General features: G+C 43.8%; 1 protein-coding gene across 3 annotated transcripts in view; it reads left to right on the top strand.

Annotated features, from left to right (window-relative positions):
• The window catches only part of USP3 (ubiquitin specific peptidase 3), a 1626170-nt gene that overhangs the window by 1393534 nt on the left and 208025 nt on the right, over positions 1–24611 (top strand). The gene's annotated exons all lie outside the window — the stretch shown is intronic.

Below are 24611 nucleotides of genomic sequence, written 5' to 3'. Positions count from 1 at the left end.
AGCAAGGACATTCTTCTAAAGCACCTGGCATTTGTAAAAAGATTGCTAATTTGCCTAGGGTACACAGTAAACGAAAATAAATCAAAACTAGTGCCCTCTCAAGAGATAATATTCCTGGGTGGAAGCTTAAATACAACTACCCAGATGGCTTATCTCACGCCAGACAAACAAAGGCAACTGACTCATTACTTTCAAATGATGACAACAAAGACCCAGCTCCCTGCAAGAAAAATTCTGCAGGCCCTAGTTTCATGGCATCCTGCATTCTACTAATTCCATATGCAAAACTGCATATGAGGAAACTACAATGGTATCTAAAAAGTGTTTGGACTCAGCATTGTCACAGCCTAGAGACCATCATAACCTTGATTCCCTGCCTACAACAGGAGTTTCGATGGTGGTCCCAGGCCTGTCACCACAACAAGGCCTTTCACCTTACCTACAGCCAGGCAGACAATAACAACGGATGCATCGGATTATACCTGGGGAGCACATATGGAAGGAAAATGCATTCAGGGCACGTGGCCCAAGGAACAAATGCATCTTCACATCAATCAAAAAGAGATGCTAGCTGTACAGAATGCCCTGACAGCCTTCAAGGACCTAATACATCCAGGACAACTATTAATAAAGACGGGCAATACCACAGTTATGTGGTACATAAACAAGCAAGGGGGCACACATTCCTACCCCCTATGCAGACAAGCCATGACTTTGTGGAACACAGCACTGACCTACCAGGTACATCTGCAAGCACAATGCCTGCCAGCAACAAAAAATACACTGCCAGACGAACTAAGCAGAAATATCATGGATCCTCACGAATGGAAGCTAAATCCACAAGTGTTCAACATAATAACAAGGGAATGGGGATGTCCAGACATAGATCTTTTTGCCTCACCTCACAATTGCCAAATACAGAAATTTTGCACAAGGACTTCTCACTCTCAGGCATGGAAAGTGGATGCTCTATCATTCAGCTGGAAAAACCTGACAGTCTATGCCTTCCCTCCGATGCCTCTTCTCACCAAGGTGCTTCTAAAAGTCAGACAAGAGAAGACCAAAAATGATCCTGATTGCAGCAGACTGGCCACGCCAGCACTGGTACCCAATCCTAAAGACTTTGTCCCAAGGCCCACCTTGGCCTCTACCTCAAATCCCTCATCTTCTGACACAGCAAAACAATCAGATTCTGCACAGTCAACTCAGAACCTTAAACATGGTAGCATGGCAGATAATGTAGCCACTTAGACTGCACCTCTCTCTAAAGCTGTTATGGATGTAATTTTGGAAGCCAGGAGGCCCAGCACTAGGAAATCTTATGCAGAAAAATGGAAAAGATTCTGTGCTTGGAACCAGGCACAAGGGCTTGACCCACTGGTGCCTAATGTACCTCAGATTTTGCAATACCTGACTGAGATGTTGGACAAAGGCCTATCTTTTTCATCTATTAAAATCCATGCCTCTGCCATTTCAGCTCATCACAATACGGATCCTCCTATTTTTTTCACATCCTCTACTACGACAGTACCTCAGAGGGGCAAAGAATATAAGACCTCCTAGGAGAGCACCAGTACCTACTTGGGACCTCAATTTTGTTTTAGAAAAACTAACACTGCCTCCATTTGAACCAGCCAGCACAGCTGATCTAAAATTCTTGTCATGGAAAACTGCTCTGCTCCTAGCAATAACTTCAGCAAGAAGTCTCTCAGAGTTACAGGCATTGATGGCTGCGGAACCTTTCCTTATTTTTCATCAGGACAGGGTTTCTCTTAGGACAAACCCAACATTCATGCCAAAAGTGGTCTTCAATGCGGCCTTAAACCAAACCATTCGTTTGCCTACTTTCTACCCAAATCCCCAGGATAAAGGGGAAAGACTTCTGCACGCTTTGGATATACACAGGCAGCTACGATTTTACTTGGAAAAAACAAAAGCAATTACTTCCTATGCTAGGCAAAGATGCCTGGTTGGCAACACTAGATTTAAAAGAAGCATACCTGCACATCCCAATCAGGGAATTTTGCAGAAGATACCTACACTTCAAAGCAGGCTACACGCACTATCAGTTCTCTGCACTGCCCTTTGGCTTATCTACTGTGCCCGGGGTATTCACAAAGTGCCTAGTTCCAGTCATTGCATTCTGCAGGCAAAGAAATATTCAAATATACCCATATCTGGATGACTGTCTAATTCAGGCAGAAAGCCAGGACATGCTTTTGAATCATCTGGCCTTTGTTCAAAGGGTACTGACTTGTCTGGGGTACACCATAAATGAAAATAAATCACACCTGGTACCCTGTCAACAAATTATATTCCTGGGAGCAAGCTTGAATACAACTTCCCAGATGGTTTTCGTCACGCCAGAGAAACGGATTCATTTCACAGCCTACTTCAAAGAAGTGGCGAGAAAAACCTAGCTATCTGCAAGGCAAATACTGCAAGCCTTGGGGTTCATGGCCTCCTGCATTCTTCTAATTCCATATGCAAGGCTGCATATGAGGAAACTGCAATGGTATCTCAAAAACCTATGGTGTCAGCATTCACAGGATCTAGAAGAAATGATTCCCATCATACCTTGCCTACGCCTAGAGTTCTTTTGGTGGGCAGAGGCCTGTCACCAAAACAGGGGACTATGATTCACAGTAACCCCTGCCGCCCAAACCTTAACAACAAATGCATCAGACTATGCATGGGGGGCCTACCTGGCAGGGAAGTGCATTCAGTGCAAATGGAACCCAGGTCAAATGCACCTGCATATCAATCAAAAAGAAATGTTAGCTGTATGGAATGCTCTGACAGCCTTCAAGGACCACATTCTTCCAGGACAATTAATGATAAAGACGGACAACACCACTGTTATGTGGTACATAAACAAGCAGGGGGGTACACATTCGAACCCCCCCCCCCTTGCAGACTAGCCATGGCATTGTGGAACACAGCCCTGAGTTGTCAAGTACATTTACAAGCTCAATCCCTACCAGAAAAACTAAATACACTGGCAGACAAACTAAGCAGAAACCTCATGGACCCACACGGGTGGAAACTAGAACCAAGGATTTTCAACATGTTGACGAGCAAATGGGGGAGCCCAGATATAGACCTGTTTGCCTCCCCCCAAAACTATCAGTTGGACAAATTCTGCACAAGGACTCCCCACAAACAAGCTTGGAAAGTGGATGCTCTGTCCTTCAGTTGGAGAAACCTATCAATTTATGCCTTCCCCTTCTGCCTCTGCTCTCCAAGGTACTACTAAAGATCAAACAAGACAAACCAAGGACGATTTTGATTGCACCAGACTGGCCACACCAACACTGGTGTACCCCCTCTTGCCCAGTGTGTCACTGTGGGCCCCATGGCAACCTGCCTCAGACTCCTACTCTATTATCTCAGCAGGAGAACCAAATTCTGCACCCTCAACTTCAAACACTGAATCTAGCAGCCTGGCTAATTACATAATTTCTTCCTTACCATCCCTCAGTAAACCAGTGATGGATATCATTTTAGAGGCAAGGAGGCCTAGTACCAGAAAGTCTTACACTGAAAAATGGAAAAGATTCTGTGCCTGGAACCAAGCTCAAGGGATGAGCACAACAGTGCCCAATTTACCTCAGATTTTACAATATTTAACTGAGATGCTTCATAAGGGCCTGTCTTTCTCCTCCATCAAAATTCACCCCTCGGCCATCTCAGCTCATTATAACACAGAATCACCCCTCTTCTCTCATCCACTACTTAAGCAGCTCCTCAGAGGGGCCAAAAATCTATGACCACCCAGGAGAGCTCCAACTCCGGCCTGGGACTTCAACTTTGTATTGGAAAAGCTCACCCTTCATCCTTTCGAGCCAGCTGCCACTGCAGACTTAAAATTCCTTTCTTGGAAAACAGCTTTCCTTTTAGCAATCACTTCAGCAGGAAGGGTATCTGAATTACAGGCCCTCGTGGCAGTGGAGCCTTTCATCATCTTTCATGCAGACAGGGTGTCCCTCAGGACCAATCCTTCCTTCATGCCCAAGGTGGGTAACCAGTGTGGCCCTTAATCAGTCCATACATTTGCCAACCTTCTTTCCCAATCCACAGAACAAAGGGGAATGGATTCTGCACTCCCAACTAAACCTCAAAGGAAATCTGATCAACTGCTGGTGGCATTTGCTGCAGGGGCAGAGGGGAATGCTATTTCAAAGCAAACCATTTCCAAATGGATAGGCCATTGCATTCATTTCTGCTACAAACACCATGGAAAACCTATCCCACAGGGGATCAGACCCCACTCTACCAGGGCTGCATCTACTTCTACAGCCTTTCTCAGAGGTGTTCCTACCAGGGACATCCTAGAGGTTGCTATCTGGAGTTCTGTACATACTTTCACCAAGCATTACCATCTGCCAATTTTCTCTAAATCCATAGCTGGCTTTGCCATTGCAGTCTTGCAGGGCCTTTTAGCTGGTCCTAATTCTATTTAAATTCCTCCTCCCATCCTTAGCTTTGGGAATCTACCCAAAAGTGATGACTGCAACAGTGAAACACGAAGAACATAGTACAGTTGAGTACACTTACCATAAATGTAGATGTTCGAGTGTATTCAGTAATGCAGTCCTGGTTACCCTCCCTCCAGCCCACTTCTTTTTTGGATATACCTCTACTTTCGTTTGCTATCTTCAAAAGCTTTTTGGTGTATTTGCTTTTTTGTTGGAGGTATAACCTTGTATATTTTTAGATCTAATTCCTTCCCATTAAGGGGGAACCTGACATCTGGGGCAAGAAAAAAACTGATGTAATGGCGTCGGCTGCATGTTTTATACCCTTGACATCATGGAAGAAGGGACAGCAGCCAACGCAGGACCCAAGACTTTGTTAATCAGGCCGACTGATGGCTACTGCGAGCAGATAACCCTAAAGTGATGACTGCAACAGTGAATAAACTCGAACATCTGCATTTATGGTAAGTGTACACAACTGTACTTTGCCAGTGCTGCCCACAGATTGTCATACTCTGGACTTGATCTTCTGACTTATTGTTGCAACCAGTGATATTTTAGTGGAACCTGTTAAGATGGTGTAGTCATTTAATTATCCACTTCCATAAGTAATCAAATCCTGGACCTGGATCTTGTGCTGTGTGGGAAGTTCAGTCCATCCCCTCCAGATATTTTGTGCCATGATTTGCTTGACTAGTTCCACAGTTGTGCCATCATTGTTCTCTGTGATGTGCACGTTTATAGCCAAACTCTTATTTTTTTTCTCAACATTGTGGCCCCATGCTGTATGTGAGCAGTTCTCTCTGTTTTATGTAAGTCATAGTTTTATTTTGAGCTCCATGAAGCTTGTAGTCAGAAATTTCATTTTAATTACATTACACTGGTGTGCTCGAGGGTAAGGTAGCCTAATGGCCGCTTTTCAGTTACCATTCTGAGATCTTTCAGAAGTCGTCTACGTTCAGGGGAGATTTCTGTAACTGCATACATAACCACTCATTTGGATGAGTTGATAAGGCTGTGCAGTCTGGTCTTCACTTGGAAGGCTTTTATCTAGGGAAGTACACAAATTAGTTGCTTAGTACTTTGCTGCTTAGTACTTTGATGCAGAGCTTGTCCTGATCAGTCTAGATGCCCTCCAGAGCATTCATCAGGATTGAGACAGTTGCCTTTGGGTGTTGGCTTCATCTTTGGGTTGGAGTGAGTTTTCTCCACCCCAATTATGCCAATCTTATCTCCCTATTTTTCAGCATGCACTCTGCTACGTGTGGACTCCATCTTTGTCCCACCAGGCTTGTTCTTGCCTGTTTGAGGTCTCACCTAGGTGGCTTAGATCTTGACAACCTGGGCAGTCATCAACCTGTCTCAGACCATCCTTTTATTAGTAATGTCCTTGAGAATGTAATCCATTTGCAGCAGGAATCTTATTTGAGAGAGAAAATGTCTGGTGTAAATTCTATTCTGGCAGTTGAGAAAGAAATAGCTTTCAGACGGCCCTCCTTAGGTTATTTACCAATCTATAGAGAAGGTAAATAGCATTTCCATTCTGGTCCGGCTTGATTTGTTATCTCTATTTGAGAAAGTGGTTCACTCTATTCTGCTGGTTCACCAGAAACATTTGGGTGACATCAAAGGTGTTGTCTTGGATTGGTTCACTCCATCCTCTCATGAAAGCGGGCAGTTTCTTAGGTTTACTTCAATACTTCTCAGTCCATGGGCTGTGGTGCTCCTCAGAGTTCCATACTTAGGCCGCTACTGTTCACCATGTACATGTATGCTTTCTCTGGGGAGCATTATCTGAATGAAAGGTTTGCAATGTTCATTGCTGTGCAGGTGGGGCACAACTTTTTCTCTTCTTCCATTCTGAGTTTCTGTTCTTAACTGTGTAAAAAATTACTTTGAATGCTTCCAGTCTGTGATGGCTAATAATCAGCTAAAGCTCAATATGTGTAAGGCAAGTTATCATGATTATACACAACAGTTAGGAATCCCTCTTTGCCAATTTTGTTTCCAGATATAACCTGTAGTAGAGACAAACTACAGCCTGTCTCTAGGGTGTGACACTTGTGTGGAAGATTACTGGTGATAATCCAAAACTAAAGGACTAGGTCACAACTGTTATCAAATCTTGTTGCTATAGAACATTGCCCTCATCAGGTATCTCGTTCCACCCTCAAACATCACTAATCTGGTGCATACCTTGGTGTTGGTTGTCAGATTCTGAACTTGATTGTCTGCAGGTTGTGCAAAGTCGTGCACAGAGGTCACTAGATGCCTTCACATTACACTGGTTCTGTGGGAGTAGTTCTGATTCCCGGTCAAGCAGCAGATCATATATAAAGTTCTTATCCTGGCTTACTTAACCTTGCAAGGCATGGGTCCTCCTTAACAGCAGGTCCTGCCGATGTGTTGTTTGCTAACCCAGTCTTTGTGCTGTGCCTCTCAGGGTTTGTGAGTGGCTAGTTGCACTGACTCTCAGTCAAATAATAAATCATGTAGAACTTCCTGCTTTACTTAGCCTTATGTAGCCTGGGTCCTCCTACTGGCTTGTTATCAATCATTCCAGTCTCTGTGTTCAGCCACTAAGTGGTTGATGTTCATCATATTGTTCGCTCCTGCAGTAGCCTTAGCTATATGGGTTATAGCCTGCCAAGGATATAAAGACTGGCCAGCTTCCAAAGCAAAGCTTGAAGGTGCATTCCACACACCCAAACTGTCAGGCAGCTCAAGCTGAGTTGAGCTGACTAAAAGACAAGTTTGGGTGCCATGCCTTTCAGAACTTTACTGCCGCCAAAGACTACACTCCTGTAAGGCTTTTGAAGATTGACAGCTTGGTGCTATTCCTTTGCTGAACAGGTAAGTTCCCTTTTGTGAAAAGCCTTCAATTTTCTATATATTCTTTGTGTTTTATCAATTTCCTCTTCAGAAAAGTTATTTTAAAGCAAGGAGTAGTGCGTTTCATTGTACTGTCATGAGACTGTATCATACTTTTAAATGGGATTGCTTTTTTTCCTGTCAAACACACAAATATCAGAGTTGCTTGCCCATTTTCTTTGGAGAAATATTGCTTATTTTACTTTTTTTGAGGCTGACAACCATTTTCTTTCTGAGGAGAAATTGTTTATTTTACTTTTTTAGAGGGTGGGCAAAGTGTTTTAAAGTCTGTTTTACAGTGTTTTTCTGTGAAAAAAAGTAACTTTAAAGACTTCTAGTTTTTACCAGCATTTACTACTTATATTCTTGGCAAATACTGGTCCCACAGTCGGTTCCTCTTCCAGCCACAAAAAGAAAAACTTAAACAGCTTTTGCCACCTCAGTAGGCTAACAGTCTGCCTCAGCTGCAGATGGGTGACTGTGCTGTGGCCATTTATTGTACTTCAGACCAACTTGCCTTTTACCCTGGATCCTTCTGGTGCAACACCTACAGCCATATTAGCCTGGGGTTAGTCATGTCCTCTGTTGCTCTTGGGGTCCCTGTAGAGAGGTCAAGAGAGAGAGTCACTCTTATTGGTCCTGAGTGAGGGAACAGGAAGGGTTTCTCTTTTGTATCAGATTACTATGCCCATCCCTGGGGAAGCTGCTGCTGCCATGAGTAATATAGTTGGCCCCAGTTTTCTTGTCGAAAAGAAACAAAAATTAAGCATGTGTCTCTACTCCTCCTCAAGTTTCCTTAGACAGGAGTAGTTTACTGGGTCTAGGTCGGGGTTTAATCTGGCCTATTGATCCTTCTTATAAAGTAGTTTCTGGTAAAAGAAAGAGGGATACCTTTTTGGTGAAAAAAATCTGCATTCTGAATCTGAATGGGAAGATGAAGAGACTCCTCAGATTTCTGATTCAGGCTCAGAGAGCTCAGTTTCTTATACTCCCTGTGAGGGGTTGTCTTTCTCTGAGACTATTGCCAAAATGTGCCAGTGTTTTCAGTGGGAGAACACTGAGGTTTCTCAGTCTCTCAGAAAATACTTTGAGTTGTTACAGAAGGACTTTCCAGAACCTGCACCCATACTTTATGTTCTTTCAGCTTTAGATGATGATTGTGTTACTGCCTGCAGTTTTCCTGGTAGTCAAACAGCTGCCCATAAAAAGACAGGATGTATAAAGTTCCCTCAGTCTTTTAAGTTTTCTAAACCTGACCCAGCTACTATAGCTTTAAGTTGATCCCAGTTAGTTCCAATCCTACTCTTTCTACTAAGGATGGGAAAATTATGGAAAAATATGGGGGAAAGTGTATACTTCTGCAACCCTGATTTTCAGAAATTTAAATTGTCAGGCTCATATGTTAGCATTTGTTGTGACTAATTGTGAAAGTATTGAGGAATGGTTTATCTGCAGTTTCTTCTTGTGAGAAAACATCTGCTTTAAATAATTTACTTGCTTCTATTGTACACAGGGTTGCCAGACGTCCCTATTTGGGCAGGACTGTCCCAGGATCAGCAGCCTGATCCCGAGTCCCGCACTGCCGGTTTAAATCCTGGGCAGCCTCCGCTTTGGTTTTTTTTTTTTGATTGTCCCGTATACCAGCATACGGACCAATCAAAAATCGCTAAACACGGGGCTTCTTGTGTTTAATGCGGAACATTGCATTTCCGCATTACACAGAAGTAGCTCCGTGTTTAGCGATTTTTGATTGGCCCGTATACTGGTATACGAGACAATCAAAAAATCGCAAAACAGAGCTACTTCTGTTTAATGCGGAACTGCGATGTTCCACATTAAACAGACGTAGCTCTGTGTTTAGCGATTTTTGATTGGCCCATATAACGGTATACAGGCCAATCAGAAAATCACAAAACAGAGCTACTTCTGTTTAATGCGGAACTACGATGTTCCACATTAAACAGAAGTAGCTCTGTGTTTAGCGATTTTTGATTGGCCCATATACTGGTATATGGGCCAATTAAAAAATTGCAAACCAGAGCTACTTCTGTTTAATGCGGAACTGCGATGTTTCGCATTAAACAGAAGTAGCTCCATGTTTATTTTTGATTGGCCCGGGCCAATCAAAAAAAAAAGTAAACACAGAGCTACTTTTGTTTAATGCAGAACTCTGAACTCTTTTTTAGTCTTCACTTGCTGTGAAAGACTTTTTTTGTCCCTACCTGGCCAGTCGGAAATCTGGCAACCCTGGTTGCACAGGTCACTACTTGTTGTTTGCAGTGTGCCTATGACTCTATTGATACTGCTTCCATGGCTATGGACTCTGCTAGTGCTTTGAGGAGGTTTACATGGCTGAATTCTCAGAACCTCACAGGTAATGATAAGAATGAGGTTTTAAAGTCTCCTTTGGAAAGAGATTTAGTCTTGGCCCATCTGCAGCAAAGGCGATCAAAAAGTGTGATAAAAGGGTTAAATTGATCCAGGGAATCTCTTAAGATTTTTCTGCTCTCCTTTTCCATATTTTCTAAGGGATTCTCTAACTCCTTATCCAGTTTTGGCAAAAGGCAGAGTAAACAGTTTCAATAAAATACAGGTAAACAAACAGTTTAAGAAATGGTAAGAGAGTTCCAAAAGAACCCTTAAACCTCACAAGTCTGAATGACTATTCAAGAGATCTTATGACCCCCTGCCACTCTGCCCCCCTTTTTCTTCCAGAAATCTATGCAACAGATGGTTTTAGACAAATGGATTCTGAAGATCATTCTCCAAGGTTACAGATAGCAGTGGGAGGAAATTCCTCCGTGCTTCGTCGTCTTCATCTTCTTCATCTTGTTTCGTGTTAAAAGATTCTTATATCCCTTATCCAAAATTCAGACTTTTCTCAAGTTTTTGTGTCTGGATGACATTGTCAGTTCTCTGCCCTACCCACTGGACTATCTACTGTACTAAGAGTTTTCACAAAGTGCCTAACTGCAGTTATAGCTCACTACAGGCTACAGGGTATCCATATTTTTCCATATTTAGATAACTTGATTATCTCTGCAGATTCATTTTCATAGTGTCAGGAATCTCTCTCTACTACTTTTGAGGGAAAGATCTCTTAGTCAAGCTGGGATTCCAAAAGAACATTCAAAAGTCTTTCTTGCTTCTTTCACACAGGATTCTCTTCTAGGATGTCAGACACCTCAGTTCAAAGAACTTTTCTTACACAGACACAGGAAAACATACTTGAGATCTATTTCTAAGGTTTTCCACTCAAACTTTAGTTACTGCGAGGGAATACCATAGGATTTCTGGTCTCATGGCATCTATGTTTTTTGTGATACCTCTGGTAAGATTCCACATGAGAATGGTACAATGGTATCTGAAGTCTCTTTGGTTCCACCACCAACACCCTTTGTCTTTTCAAATCCCAATGCTGGTGTTTCAGAAGAGAACTAATTTGATGGAGGCAACAGATATCCTTAAATCCAGGTCTCCCCTTCTCCATCCCTGTTCCAAAGTCGTCATTTACCACAGACACCTCAGCCTTAGTTTGGGCAGCAGTTTCAGGAGGGATAAACATGTAGGGTATGTGGGACACCAAAGACAGATGCAAGCACATAAATAAGAAAGAGATGCTTGCCCTCATCAAGGCACTCAACTCTCTGAATCATCTGTGGTCCCAGAACCTCTTCAAGCTGTTAGACAGTACCGCAGTCATGGTACATCAGCGGGGAGGGGGGAGTCGTACCCCCTTTGCAGACTAGCCACGTATGCTTTGGATATATCTTCTCAGCACAATCTCACTCTACTGGCATCCTACATTATGTGACAGCAAAATTGTGTCTCGGACCCTCACAAATAAAAACTACATCAGGGGGTCTGATAAGATTTGATCTATCTGTGGGGAGTTCCTCAAGTAGACCTCTTTGCCTCCTCTCTGAACAATCAACTGGCAAGATTCTGTTCTAGGACTCCATGCAAGAGGGCTTGCCAGACAGAAGCATTTTCTTTTCCTTGGACAAGAATGTTCCTGTATGCTTTTCCACCCTTTCCACTAATATCCAGGGTACTTCTGAAGATTCATAGTAAAAAACACCAAAAGCCTGAACCTTAGAAGCAGAAAAATACACCAATATTCCAAGCAGATAGGAACTCAAATGCAGAGATAATAAAAAAAGTTTTCTTTTAATAACATGTCCTGGTACCTCGGCAATTCGCCTTCAGTGGAACACCTCACCATGCAAAAATCATCTCTTTATATACCATTAATCAATTGAATCAATAATCAGTTATAACAGGTTTAAAGTGCAGCAGCTCTACTTTAGCTGACAAAGTTTTAAAATTCTAATGACAGTGCCTTTATATCTCCGAAACGTTCCACAGCCATCAATGCATTTGAAAATGTGGTATGTGTAAGCACTGAAAGAGAATATATTGATTTTTGTAGAAAGGGTAGAGTATTTAATCTTTCTAAAAGTGAATGGCTTGCTTTAAAGGAATTTAGAACTAAATTAGATAGAGTGACTGAGACCAGCGGATAAAGGAGGGAATTGGGTAATTATGGACACTGTTAAATATGATAACATCATTGAAGAATTGCTTAGAGAAGATGTTTACATGAAATTGAAGAGTAACCCGCTGAAACAATATACAGATGAACTTGTTGAGTTGCAGGAGAGGGGTGAGAGACTGTTTTTTTTTGAGTAGTGATGTTAAAAAATTGGTGGTGAAGGAACCAAGGCACCCCTATATTTATGCAATTCCAAAAATTCACAAGAGCGTGGTTAATCCACCAGGGAGACCCATCATCTCAGGGGTACGTTCTTATATTGAAAGAGTGAACAAATTTCTAGATTTTCACTTAAAAAGCTACTTGCTGAAGGTATCTTCTCATGTGAAAAACACTGAATATGTTTGTAGAGCACTGCTTGGGATGATGTGGGACAAAGAATTTTATTGGGCCACAGTAGATGTTTTATCTTTATATACTAATATTGACAAGCGTTTGGGCTTGGAGGCCATGAAAAAGATGATGGGTGAGGGCCCCCCGTGCAATGTTTTTGCTGTCCCTGTTGGAATATAGTCTTACACACAATTATTTTGTGTGGAAGAAGGATTTTTACCTTCAAGTTAAAGGGACAGCTATGGGAGCAGCCTTTGCCCTCACCTATGCAGTTGTATATATGGGTGAATTTGAGAAGGAGTTCATGTTTCAGAATGCATTTTTCATCAATAATGTCGTTTTTTTATAAACGATATATTGATGATCTCATTTTTGTCTGTAAGAGAGAATCTCTTCTGTTTAATGATTTCATGCAGGATATGAACAGAAATACACATGGGTTAAATTTCACATTGATTGTTCGCGAGAAAAAATATCATTTTTGGATGTGGAATTTTACATTGGAAGGGATAATAAGGTGCAATACAGACCTTTCAGGAAACCCACCTCGGTTAACAACTTTCTGCATGCCAGCAGCATGCATCCTCCACATTTGATTAAAGCATTACCAGAAGGGGAATTCAGGAGAATTCTTAGGAATACTTATGATTTAAATTTGTGGGATGAAGTTCTTAATGAAGTGTTCTTAAGACTTTCTTCTATAAGTTATTTGGAAACAACGCTGTTAGGTATTAAGGACAGGTTATGTGGAGGAAAGAAAATAAAAGGGGTGGTTATCATAAACAGTGGCCAATGTCACATGAACAGGACAGACTATTCTTTGTATCTAGGTATTCTGAATTTTCATCGGTAGTTAAGAAAATTGTTAAACATATTTGGCATGTGGTTTGTGATGATTTGATTATTGGATGTCCTTCAAGGATGCATCTGCAGTCCTAACATATGGGTTGTCCTGCCTCAGGCAGCCCTTCGGTCGGCCGGATTCCAAAGTCTGGGTCTGGCCTCGGCTGATGTCGCACTTCACCCGACGTCATAGCTGCTGTTAATTGGGTATAAAGGCATCAGCCGACGCCATTTTCCTCAGTCTTTCTTGCCGCGCGGTGCCCGAAGCAGAAGCTGTTCGCAAGTGCCGGTCGGTCAGAACCAGAGATTACTACTACCGAAGACTTCTAAAAAGCAAAGTACCCCGTTGGGGACTCTTTCTTGCCTCAGCCGATGTCAGAAAAAGTGAATAACTGTTTAACTTGTGGGAAACAAATACCTCATAAAGATTTCCACTCTTACTGCTTGCCTTGTTTAGGCCCAGACCACGACGTAGCAGCTTGTCTAGCCTGTGCTTCTTTCAACCGGCGGACGCTTAGACGTCGGTCGGAATTTGCTGAGGAGTTTTTCGGCTCCGATTTTGCTTACATTATGCCGTCGGATACTCCGACTACGCAAATATCTAAAAAGTGCATGGAAAAGGACCGACACTCGCGGTCCGCGGTTTCGGCCGAAACCGTGGTTAAGCCAACCGCGAGTGTCTCGGTTTCGGCTGAAACCGAGTCCACGGTTCTTCCTTCGGCCGAAAGCTTACCTCCTACAGAGGCCTCATCCAGCATGGCTGAATCTGCTACTGAAATCCCACCCGCTCTTGCAGGTTCACAGGATTTATCTGATAACTATCCCTTTGGATATTTCTACCCCTGCACGTGGAGCTGCTAGGCCACCTGCATCCATGTCGATTAAGGCCTTTGCCAGGGCTAAAGCAGCAAAATCTACCAAAACTGTGCCTGCTAGGACCCCCTCTCACAGGCCTAGCTCTAGTTCACAAATGCTTAGTCTAGCAGAGGATCTCATTTCTTTGATCCGGGGATCCCAACCACACCCAGACAGGGCCTCTCACCCACCTCCAGAGAAGAGGCCTAGAGTAGAGCACCCTGAGCCAGTTTCTTCAGATGACTCCTCTGATGAATCAGATAATTCAAACCCTCCAGAGGGCCCTTTTTCTCCTTATGAGGACTCTGATGCAGAAGAGTCCATTCCTTCTGCCTCTCCGCCTGAGGAATTTTCTTTTGGGGAAACCTTGCATGCTATGAGGGAACAATTTCAATGGCAGGGCCAGGATTTTTCAAACTCTAGGAAAAGGCTTAGAACCTTTTTGCATTTGCCACAGCATAGGCCTTTAGCCATTCCTCCAGTACTTACTGTTGTGGATGATGCATTTAATGATGCTTGTACTGCTCCTGATTCTCTTTCTCCGGCCCCTGCTAAGCCCGATAGGTACTACAGGGTTCCGGACACACATTATCATTTGTATAAGGCTCCTTTTGCAGATCCCGAAACTATCTCCCAGGGACCCAAGGCTGTAGCAGCTACCTCTGCCAAAAACCCTCCCTCTGAAAGGGAATCTAGGGCCTTAGAGAGATGGGGTAAAAAAGTTTACACTTCTGCTACTCTTTCAGCTAGGGCCTTGAACTGTCAATTCCACATGATTCAGTATCAGGAATTTATGTTAGACCAGTTAACTAAAAAACTGTCCTCGGATGAACCATTAGACAAAAATCTGTTCAGGAAATGGTACATAACATTCAGCAGGTCAGTAATCATTCCTTAAAATGCGGCTATGATGCACTGGAGGCTTCCTTTAGATCAGCCATGACTGGTACAGTGATCAGAAGACATGCATGGTTAAAGGAGCAGTCCTTACCAGACCATGTTAAATCAAAGCTCCTAGATGCTCCCATGGATAAGCTCAATTTGTTTGGCTCCCCTGCACAGCAGGTGCTGAAGAAGGTGGAAGAGAAAGCAAAATCTGTCCAGACAGTCAAGGATTTCTTGCAGGTCCAGCCTCCAAGGTTTAGCAGGAACTGGCCTTCCAAGAATTGGTCCTTTCCAGACACCTCCAGAGCTCAGAGAGGCAGGAATAGGCTCAAGAGGCAGGGGTCAATCCAGAGGTGCCTACAGGGGACGTCAGTGGCAGGCTAACAACCAGCGAGGTACAGCCACAGATCCAGCCACCACCACTTCCACAGGACAATCACAGTGACTTGGCTCTGGCACCGCCTACCAGGGAACAACTAGAAGCACCCTTAGGTGGGAAGCTAGCCTTATTTTCAGTAAACTGGCATTACATCACAGGAGACAAATGGATTTTACAGACAATAGACCAAGGTTACAGGTTTCACTTCCATACTCTACCAAGGAAGAGAGGAATGCCAAACCTACCTCCAAATCAGAAGACAGAAGCACTAGAACAAATAACTCACTTACTAAGGATGAGAGCTGTAGAAAGGGTACCATCTATGGAACAAGGGCAAGGATTTTACTCCAGACTCTTCCTGGTACCAAGAAAAGAAAACCAATGGAGACCTATTCTCGACATGTCCGCTTTAAACACATACCTCATTGTTCCAAAATTCAAAATGCTGACCCTACAGCAACTTCTTCCCATGCTGGGCAAGGAGTCTTGGCTGGTAACTCTAGATCTCAAGGAGGCATACCTGCACGTCCCCATATGACCAAATTGCAGAAGATACCACAGATTTCTTGCAGGATCAGAGCATTATCAATTCTCAGCATTGCCCTTTGGCTTATCTACTGCGCCCAGAGTATTCACGAAATGCCTGGCATCAGTAATTGCTCATTGCAGGCTTCAGGGAATTCAAATCTGCCCTTACCTGGACGACTGCCTGTTACAAGCGGACAACAAAAACAAATTAACAAAAGACTTGAAAAGGGTCATTCATCTACTGCAAGCCCTGGGATACACAGTCAATATAAAAAAGCCAAGGCTGATACCATCCCAAAGGATAACCTTCTTGGGTGCAGAGCTGGACACATCAAAACAAATGACATTCCTAACAGTAGAAAAAAAGGAGCAACTCCCTCTCTACTTCATGGCATTAACTAAGCAGAACCAGCTAACAGCAAGAAAAGTCCTGCAAGCCATGGGTTACATGGCATCCTGCATAATATTGATTCCACATGCCAGACTACATATGAGAAAGTTACAGTGGTACCTAAGGAATTTATGGTCTCAGCACAAGCACAGCCTAGAAACCCGAATTCCAATAATTCCATGCCTGAAGCAAGAATTCCAATGGTGGGCTCAGGCCTGTCAATCAAACAAAGGATTGCCCTTCCACAGCACTCAACCAAGCCAGACCATCACAACGGATGCCTCAGACCTCGGTTGGGGGGCGCACATGCTGGACAAGTGCATACAAGGCTTATGGACTCAAGACCAGCTGCACCTACACATAAATCAAAAGGAAATGCTGGCAGTAAAACTGGCAATTCAGACATTCAGACCATTTCTTCGACAGGGTCAACTGTTGATAAGGACGGACAACACCACAGTTATGTGGTACATCAACAAACAGGGAGGCACACATTCATACCCTCTATGCCGGATGGCAATGGACCTCTGGAATGTGGCTCTGAGCTTCAACATTCAGTTACAAGCAATTTTTGTGCCAGGAAAAGAAAATATACTAGCAGACATCCTAAGCAGAACTACCACGGATGCCCACGAATGGATGCTGCATCCAGACATCTTCAAAACCATTACAGGGAAATGGGGGCTACCAGAAATAGACTTATTTGCATCCCCACACAATCACCAACTGAAAAAATTCTGCACGAGGACGTACCACCCACTTGCTTGGAAAGTGGACTCCCTATCTTTCAGTTGGAAAAACCTGACAGCATATGCATTCCCACCTCTTCCTTTGATGCACAAGGTGCTATTGAAGATCAAAGAAGACCGTCCAAGGATCATCCTGATAGCTCCAGACTGGCCAAGGCAACATTGGTACCCATTACTGAGGAGTATGTCTCGGGAACAAATATGGCCTCTGCCCCTAGTTCCCTTACTGTTAACACAGAACAACTTCAAAACCCTGCATCCAAACCTGAAAACACTGCAGCTGGCTGCCTGGAACATTGCATAAGACCAAATAACCCAGATTTATCTCAAAGGGTTAAAGACATTATCTTGGAGGCTCGCAGACCCTCAACAAGAAAAAAATTATTCAGCAAAATGGAAAAGATATCTCATTTGGAGTACTGCAAAAGGAGAAAATGTCACTGGCAAACATAGCTAACATCCTGGAATACTTGGCAGAGCTCTTCCACAATGGCCTGTCCTATTCTTCCATTAAGATTCCTGCATCAGCTATTTCAGCAGAATACAACTTGGATCCTCCAGTCTTCTCACATCCTCTGCTCAGGCAGTTTCTGAGAGGAATTAAAAATGTAAAACCACCTAGGAAGCCACCATTGCCAGCATGGGACTTGAACTTTGTGCTAGAAAAGTTGACACTCCCTCCTTTCGAGCCAGCAGCAACATCAGAATTACAGTACTTATCATGGAAAACTGCTTTCCTGCTTGCAATCACTTCAGCAAGAAGGGTTTCTGAACTACAGGCATTAATGGTAGTACAGCCCTTCCTGATCTTCCATCAAGATAGAGTGTCCATGAGAACTAATCCTACTTTTATGCCAAAGGTGGTCTCCAGGGTATCTTTAAACCAAGCTATCCACCTGCCTACATTCTTCCCCAACCCACAGAACAGGGGAGAAAGACTGTTGCATACCTTGGATGTACATAGACAATTACGTTACTACCTGGACAGGACCAAGAGCAAAAGAAAAACTGACCAGCTACTGGTAGCATATGCAACAGGAATGGAAGGAAAAGCAATTTCAAAACAGACAATCTCTAAGTGGATAGGAAATTGCATTAGATTTTGTTACTCTTACCATGGGAAGAAAACTCCAGAAAACATCAGACCTCACTCTACAAGGGCTACAGCCACTACCACAGCTTTTTTACGAGGAGTGGCTACCAAAGACATTTTAGAGGCTGCTACTTGGAGCTCCGTGCATACATTTGCCAAGCATTATAATTTACCCTTATACTCCAGATTCCGAGCAGGTTTTGCCACTGCTGTTTTGCAAGGGATATTAACTACACCATAATCTTATTACTCCTCCTCCCCCAGTTTGGCTATGGTATTCTACCCATTTGTAAGGACTGCAGATGCATCCTTGAAGGACATAGTACAGTTTTGTACCTACCATAAATGTAGATGTCCGATAGGCATGCATCTGCAGTCAGGATTACCCTCCCTCCTTCCCCTCTGAGGTACTCCTAGGGTATTTACCCATCTTCTAGCTAGCTGGGGGAATCTATTATGGTGTATTTGTTTGTATATATGTATATACATGTTTATTTTTATTTGCTCTCTCTTATTTGGAAACTTTTGCAATTATCCAAATTTAGCCTTCCTAGAGGGCACCTGGCATCTGGAGCAAGAAACACTGAGGAAGATGGCGTCGGCTGATACCTTTATACCCGAATAACTGCAGCTATGACGTCGGGTGAAGTGCGACATCAGCCGAGGCCAGACCCAGACTTTGGAATCCGGCCGACCGAAGGGCTGCCTGACGACAGGACAACCCATTTGTAAGGACTGCAGATGCATGCCTATCGGACATCTACATTTATGGTAGGTACAAAACTGTACTTTTGTTTGGCTCCCCTGCACAGCAAGTGTTAAAGAAGGTGGAAGAAAAAGCAAAATCTGTCCAAACAGTCAAGGATTTCTTACAGGTCCAGCCTCCGAGGTTTAGTAGAAATTGGCCTTCGAAGAATTGGTCCTTTCCAGACACCACCAGAGCACAGAGAGGCAGAAATAGGCGCCCAAAAGGCAGAGGTCAATCCAGAGGTGCCTACAGGGGACGTCAGTGGCAGCCTAACAACCAGAGAAGTACTGCCACAGATCCAGCTACTACCACTTCCACAGGACAGTCACAGTGACTTGGCTCTGATACCGCCTACCAGGGAACAACTGGAAGCACCCTTAGGCGGAAAGCTAGCCTTATTTTCAGTAAACTGGCATTACATTACAGGAGACAAATATATTTTACAGACAATAGACAAAGGTTACAGGTTTCACTTCCATACTCTACCAAGGAAGAGAGGAATGCCAAACCTACCACCAAACCAAAAAACAAACGCTCTAGGACAAATCAACCACTTACTAAGGATGAGAGCTATAGAAAAGGTACCGTCTATGGAACAAGGACAAGGATTTTATTCCAGACTTTTCCTGGTGCCAAGAAAAGAAAACCAATGGAGACCTATTCTCGACCTGTCCGCTCTGAACACATATCTCATTGTTCCAAAATTCAAAATGCTGACCCTACAGCAACTTCTTCCCCTGCTGGGCAAGGAGTCTTGGCTGGTGACTCTAGATCTCAAGGAGGCATACCTGCATGTCCCTATACGACCAGATTGCAGAAGATACCTCAGATTTCTTGCAGGATCAGAGCATTATCAATTCTCAGCATTGCCCTTTGGCTTATCTACTGCGCCCAGAGTATTCACGAAATGCCTGGCATCAGTAATTGCTCATTGCAGGCTTCAGGGAATTCAAATTTATCCATACCTGGACGACTGCCTGATACAAGCGGACAACAAGATCAAATTAACAAAAGATTTGTAAAAGGTTATTCACCTATTGCAAGCCCTGGGATACACAGTCAACATAAAAAAGTCAAGGCTGATACCATCCCAAAGGATAACATTCTTGGGTGCAGAACTGGACACATCAAATCAAATGGCATTTCTCACAGCAGAAAAGCAAAAGCAACTACCACTCTATTTCATGGCATTAACAACGCAGAACCAGCTTACAGCAAGGAAAGTCTTGCAAGCCCTGGGTTACATGGCATCCTGCATAATATTGATTCCACATGCCAGACTACATATGAGGAAGTTGCAATGGTACCTAAGGAATTTATGGTCTCAGCACAAGCACAGCCTAGAAACCCAAATTCCAATAATTGCATGCCTGAAGCAAGAATTCCTGTGGTGGACTCAGGCCTGTCAGTTGAACAAAGGACTGCCTTTCCACAGCCCTCACCCAAGCCAGACTATCACCACGGATGCCTCAGACCTTGGTTGGGGGGTGCACATGGTAGACAAGTGTATACAAGGCCCATGGACACAAGACCAGCTGAACCTACACATAAATCAAAAAGAGATGCTGGCAGTGAAACAGGCAATTCAGACATTCAGACCGTTTCTTCAACAAGGCCATTTGCTGATAAGGACGGACAACACCACAGTTATGTGGTATATCAACAAGCAGGGAGGCACACATTCATATCCTCTATGCCGGATGGCAATGGACCTGTGGAATGTGGCCCTGAACCTCAACATTCAGCTCCAGGCCATATTTGTGCCAGGAAAAGAAAATATACTAGCAGACACCTTAAGCAGAACTACCACGGATGCCCATGAATGGATGCTGCATCCAGACATCTTCAAATCCATTACAAAGAAATGGGGCCTACCAGAAATAGACCTGTTCGCATCCCCACACAACCACCAATTGAGAAAATTCTGCACAAGGACATACCACCCACTTGCTTGGAAGGTGGACTCCCTATCCTTCAGTTGGGAAAACCTAACAGCATATGCATTCCCACCTCTTCCTTTGATACACAAAGTGCTACTGAAGATCAAAGAAGATCACCCAAGGATCATCCTGATAGCTCCAGACTGGCCGAGGCAGCATTGGTACCCGCTACTGAGGAGTATGTCTCGGGCACGCGCATGGCCTCTACCTCTAGTTCCTTTACTGCTAATGCAGAACAACTTCAAGATCCTACATCCAAACTTGAAAACACTGCAGCTAGCTGCTTGGAATCTTACATAAAACAAAATAACCCAGATTTATCTCAGAGGGTTAAAGACATTATCCTGGAGGCTTGCAGACCCTCCACAAGAAAAACTTACTCAGCAAAATGGAAAAGATACCTCATTTGGAGTGCAGCAAAAGGAGAAAATGTATCATTGGCAAACATAGCTAACATCCTGGAATATTTAGCAGAACTTTTCCACAATGGCCTGTCTTACTCCTCCATTAAGATTCATGCATCAGCAATTTCAGCAGAATACAACATGGATCCTCCAGTCTTCTCTCATCCTCTACTCAGGCAGTTTCTAAGAGGAATTAAAAATGTAAAGCCTCCAAGGAAGCCACCTTTGCCTACATGGGACCTGAACTTTGTGCTAGAAAAGTTAACACTTCCCCCTTTTGAACCAGCAGCAACAGCAGAATTACAGTTCTTATCTTGGAAAACTGTTTTCCTGCTTGCAATCACTTCAGCAAGAAGGGTTTCTGAATTACAGGCATTAATGGCAGTACAGCCCTTCCTTATCTTCCATCAGGATAGAGTGTCCTTGAGAACAAACCCTACTTTTATGCCAAAGGTGGTCTCCAGGGTATCATTGAACCAAGCAATCCACCTACCAACATTCTTCCCCAACCCACAGAACAGGGGGGAAAGACTACTGCATACCTTGGATGTGCACAGGCAATTGCGCTACTACCTGGACAGAACCAAGAACAATAGAAAAACTGACCAGCTTCTGGTAGCATATGCAACAGGAATGGAAGGAAAAGCAATTTCAAAACAGACAATCTCAAAATGGATAGGAAATTGCATTAGATTTTGTTACTCTTTTCATGGAAAGACAACTCCAGAAAACATCAGACCTCACTCCACAAGGGCTACAGCCACTACTACAGCTTTCTTACGAGGAGTGGCTGCCAAATACATTTTAGAGCCTGCTACTTGGAGCTCCGTGCATACATTTGCCAAGCATTATAATTTACCTTTATACTCCAGATCCCGAGCAGGTTTTGCCACTGCTGTTTTGCAAGGGATCTTAACTACACCATAATCTTCTTAGTGCCTCCTCCCCCAGTTTGGCTATGGTATTCTACCCATATGTTAGGACTGCAGATGCATCCTTGAAGGACATAGTACAGTTTTGTACCTACCATAAATGTAGATGTCCGAGAGGTATGCATCTGCAGTCAGGATTACCCTCCCTCCTTCCCCTCTGTGGTACTCCTAGGGTATTTGCCCATCTTGTAGCTGGCTGGGGGAATCTATTATGGTGTATTTGTTTGTATATATGTATATACATGTTTATTTTTGTTTGCTCTCTACTGTTTGGAATCATTTGCATTTATCCAAATTTAGCCTTCCTAGAGGGCACCTGGCATCTGGGGCAAGAAACACTGAGGAAAATGGCGTCGGCTGATGCCTTTATACCCAATTAACAGCAGCTATGACGTCGGGTGAAGTGCGACATCAGCCGAGGCTTGACCCAGACTTTGGAATTCGGCCGACCGAAGGGCTGCCTGAGGCAGGACAAACCCATATGTTAGGACTGCAGATGCATACCTCTTGGACATCTACATTTATGGTAGGTACAAAACTGTACTTTGTTTGTTTCCTAGGCATATTACTTTCTCCTATAGTAGGTATAACAATTTGAAAGAATTGTTAACCAGGAAATTGGAATATTCAACAGATGCCACGAATGTTGGTATGCAACATTGTGGATGATGTTCTGTATGTAATAGGATCAGAAATTTACATGGCAAGAAGATTAATGGGAAAAACTATCAAGCTTTTGAGAAATTTGATTGCTCATCACAAGGGGCGGTTTATATTTTGGGGTGTGATCGTGTTAAGTCACTTTGGTATGTGGGCCAAACTACGAGGAAAGTTAAAATTCGCATCCTAGAGCACTTGGGGGACATTAGAAGAAGCAACATGGATAGCCCTGTGGCCTCACATTTTGTTCATAGGTTCATAGGTTTCATAGGTTTATACTAGGCTATCTGCCCTAAGGCATTTATAAGCCTAGCCCAAATTTTTGTGGCTTACGCCACCCCTTATATGAAAAAATACTGTGCCCATTAGTTTGTTGTGCCTCTGTCCAGCAGTGACACAGAGATGATTCCCGGGGTAAACCTAAGATCTCCCATCCACAGGTCTAGATTTCTCTTGAACAGAGTCAGCGAGGTGCTCTGCCTCACATGGACTGGGATTTTATTCCACAGCATAGGGAGTCTGAGTGATAAATCTATCCCTCCAGCACGTCCTATTTATATCCGTGCTAAGGTTTAAGTTGCTTGCTCTAGTGGTTTTGGTGGATTTGGATTTTTGAGGTGGAGCATGTCCATTAATTCCGGGTTGGACATGGCCTTGTATGTCAGGCACATGTCACCTCTGAGCAGACGGTATGCGACTGAATAGAGCTGGAGTTTCTTCAATCTGGCAGCATATGACAGATTTTGGAGTCCCTTTATCCTTTTGGTGAGGAACTTTTGGGGTCTCTCCAATTGCTGCAGATGTCTGGTGAGATACATCCCGAATGGGGCATTGTACTCGATCATTGGTCTGATAAGTGAAGAGTACAGGGGAACAATGACCTCACTAGATCTGGATGTGAATCCCTTCATGATCAGGTGGGCAATGTAGAAGGTCTTTCTAACCACTTTAGCAATGTGAGTGTCAAAAGAAAGGCCACTGTCAACCTGGGTCCCCAGGTCCCTGATAACCTCTTCTGTGCTTAGTGGATTGCCACCTATATGGTAGCTTGGGGTTACCTTGTTTTTCCCGAAGGGTATGACTATGCATTTTTTGGCATTTAACAGGCCATGGCTCTGGCACCAGCTATCTGTTTCCGTGAGTCCCTTCTGAAGGATATCCGTGTCCGATGCACTTTCCACTATGGCGCCCAGTTTGCAGTCGTCTGCAAACTTTGTCAGCCAAAGTCCTCCCATGCTGGCCTGTACTTCTGAGAAGTAGATGCCAAACAATAGGGGGCCAAGGACCGAGCCCTGTGGGACACCACTTGTAACAGGCTTGGAGTCTGACACAGCGCCAGCAACTCTAACACTGTGGGTTCTGTCCTTAAGCCAGTTTGCAACCCATCTTGTGACATATGGGTTTACATTTAAGCTGGTAAGTTTTTCTACAATACCCGAGTGGGGTATGGTGTCGAAGCCTTGCAAGGTCAAGGTAGGCTGTATGGACTGCCTTTCCTCATCAATGGCCTTGGTGACTGTTTCGAAGAAGTCGACCAAGTTCAAAAGGCATGATCTTCCCTTGACAAAGCCAAACTGGGTCAGGTCCAATGTCTGCAAGTCCCCTATATCTTTGTTTATGAGCTCCATTATGATCCTCTCCATAGCTTTGCAGACTAGACTTGTTAAGCTTATGGGGCGGTAATTACCAGGGTCCGTAGAGGCGCCTTTGTGGAGTGGGACCACAGTTGCCGTCGCCACTCCTTGGGCACGTATCCTGTGGTAAGGCTGAGATTAAACAGCTGCCTTATGTGCGGGGTTAATTCCTCATTTAGCTCGTGTAGCACACAGCCGGGGACACCATCCGGTCCCATTGATGCTGTGTTTTTAGCTTTAGAGAGAGCAGCTTTCACCTGCGCATTTGAGATGTCCGGGAGGCTACACTCGGCTGGGATAGTTATCTCTCCTTTAGGGGAGAGGGTGAAGTTT

The sequence above is a fragment of the Protopterus annectens genome, chromosome 7.part0, assembly GCF_019279795.1.
Source record: "Protopterus annectens isolate FY-2018-M chromosome 7.part0, PAN1.0, whole genome shotgun sequence".
Taxonomy (NCBI): Eukaryota; Metazoa; Chordata; order Ceratodontiformes; family Protopteridae; genus Protopterus; species Protopterus annectens.
The sequence above is the reverse complement of the archived record's forward strand: the minus strand, read 5'-3'. Positions and strand labels throughout refer to the sequence as shown.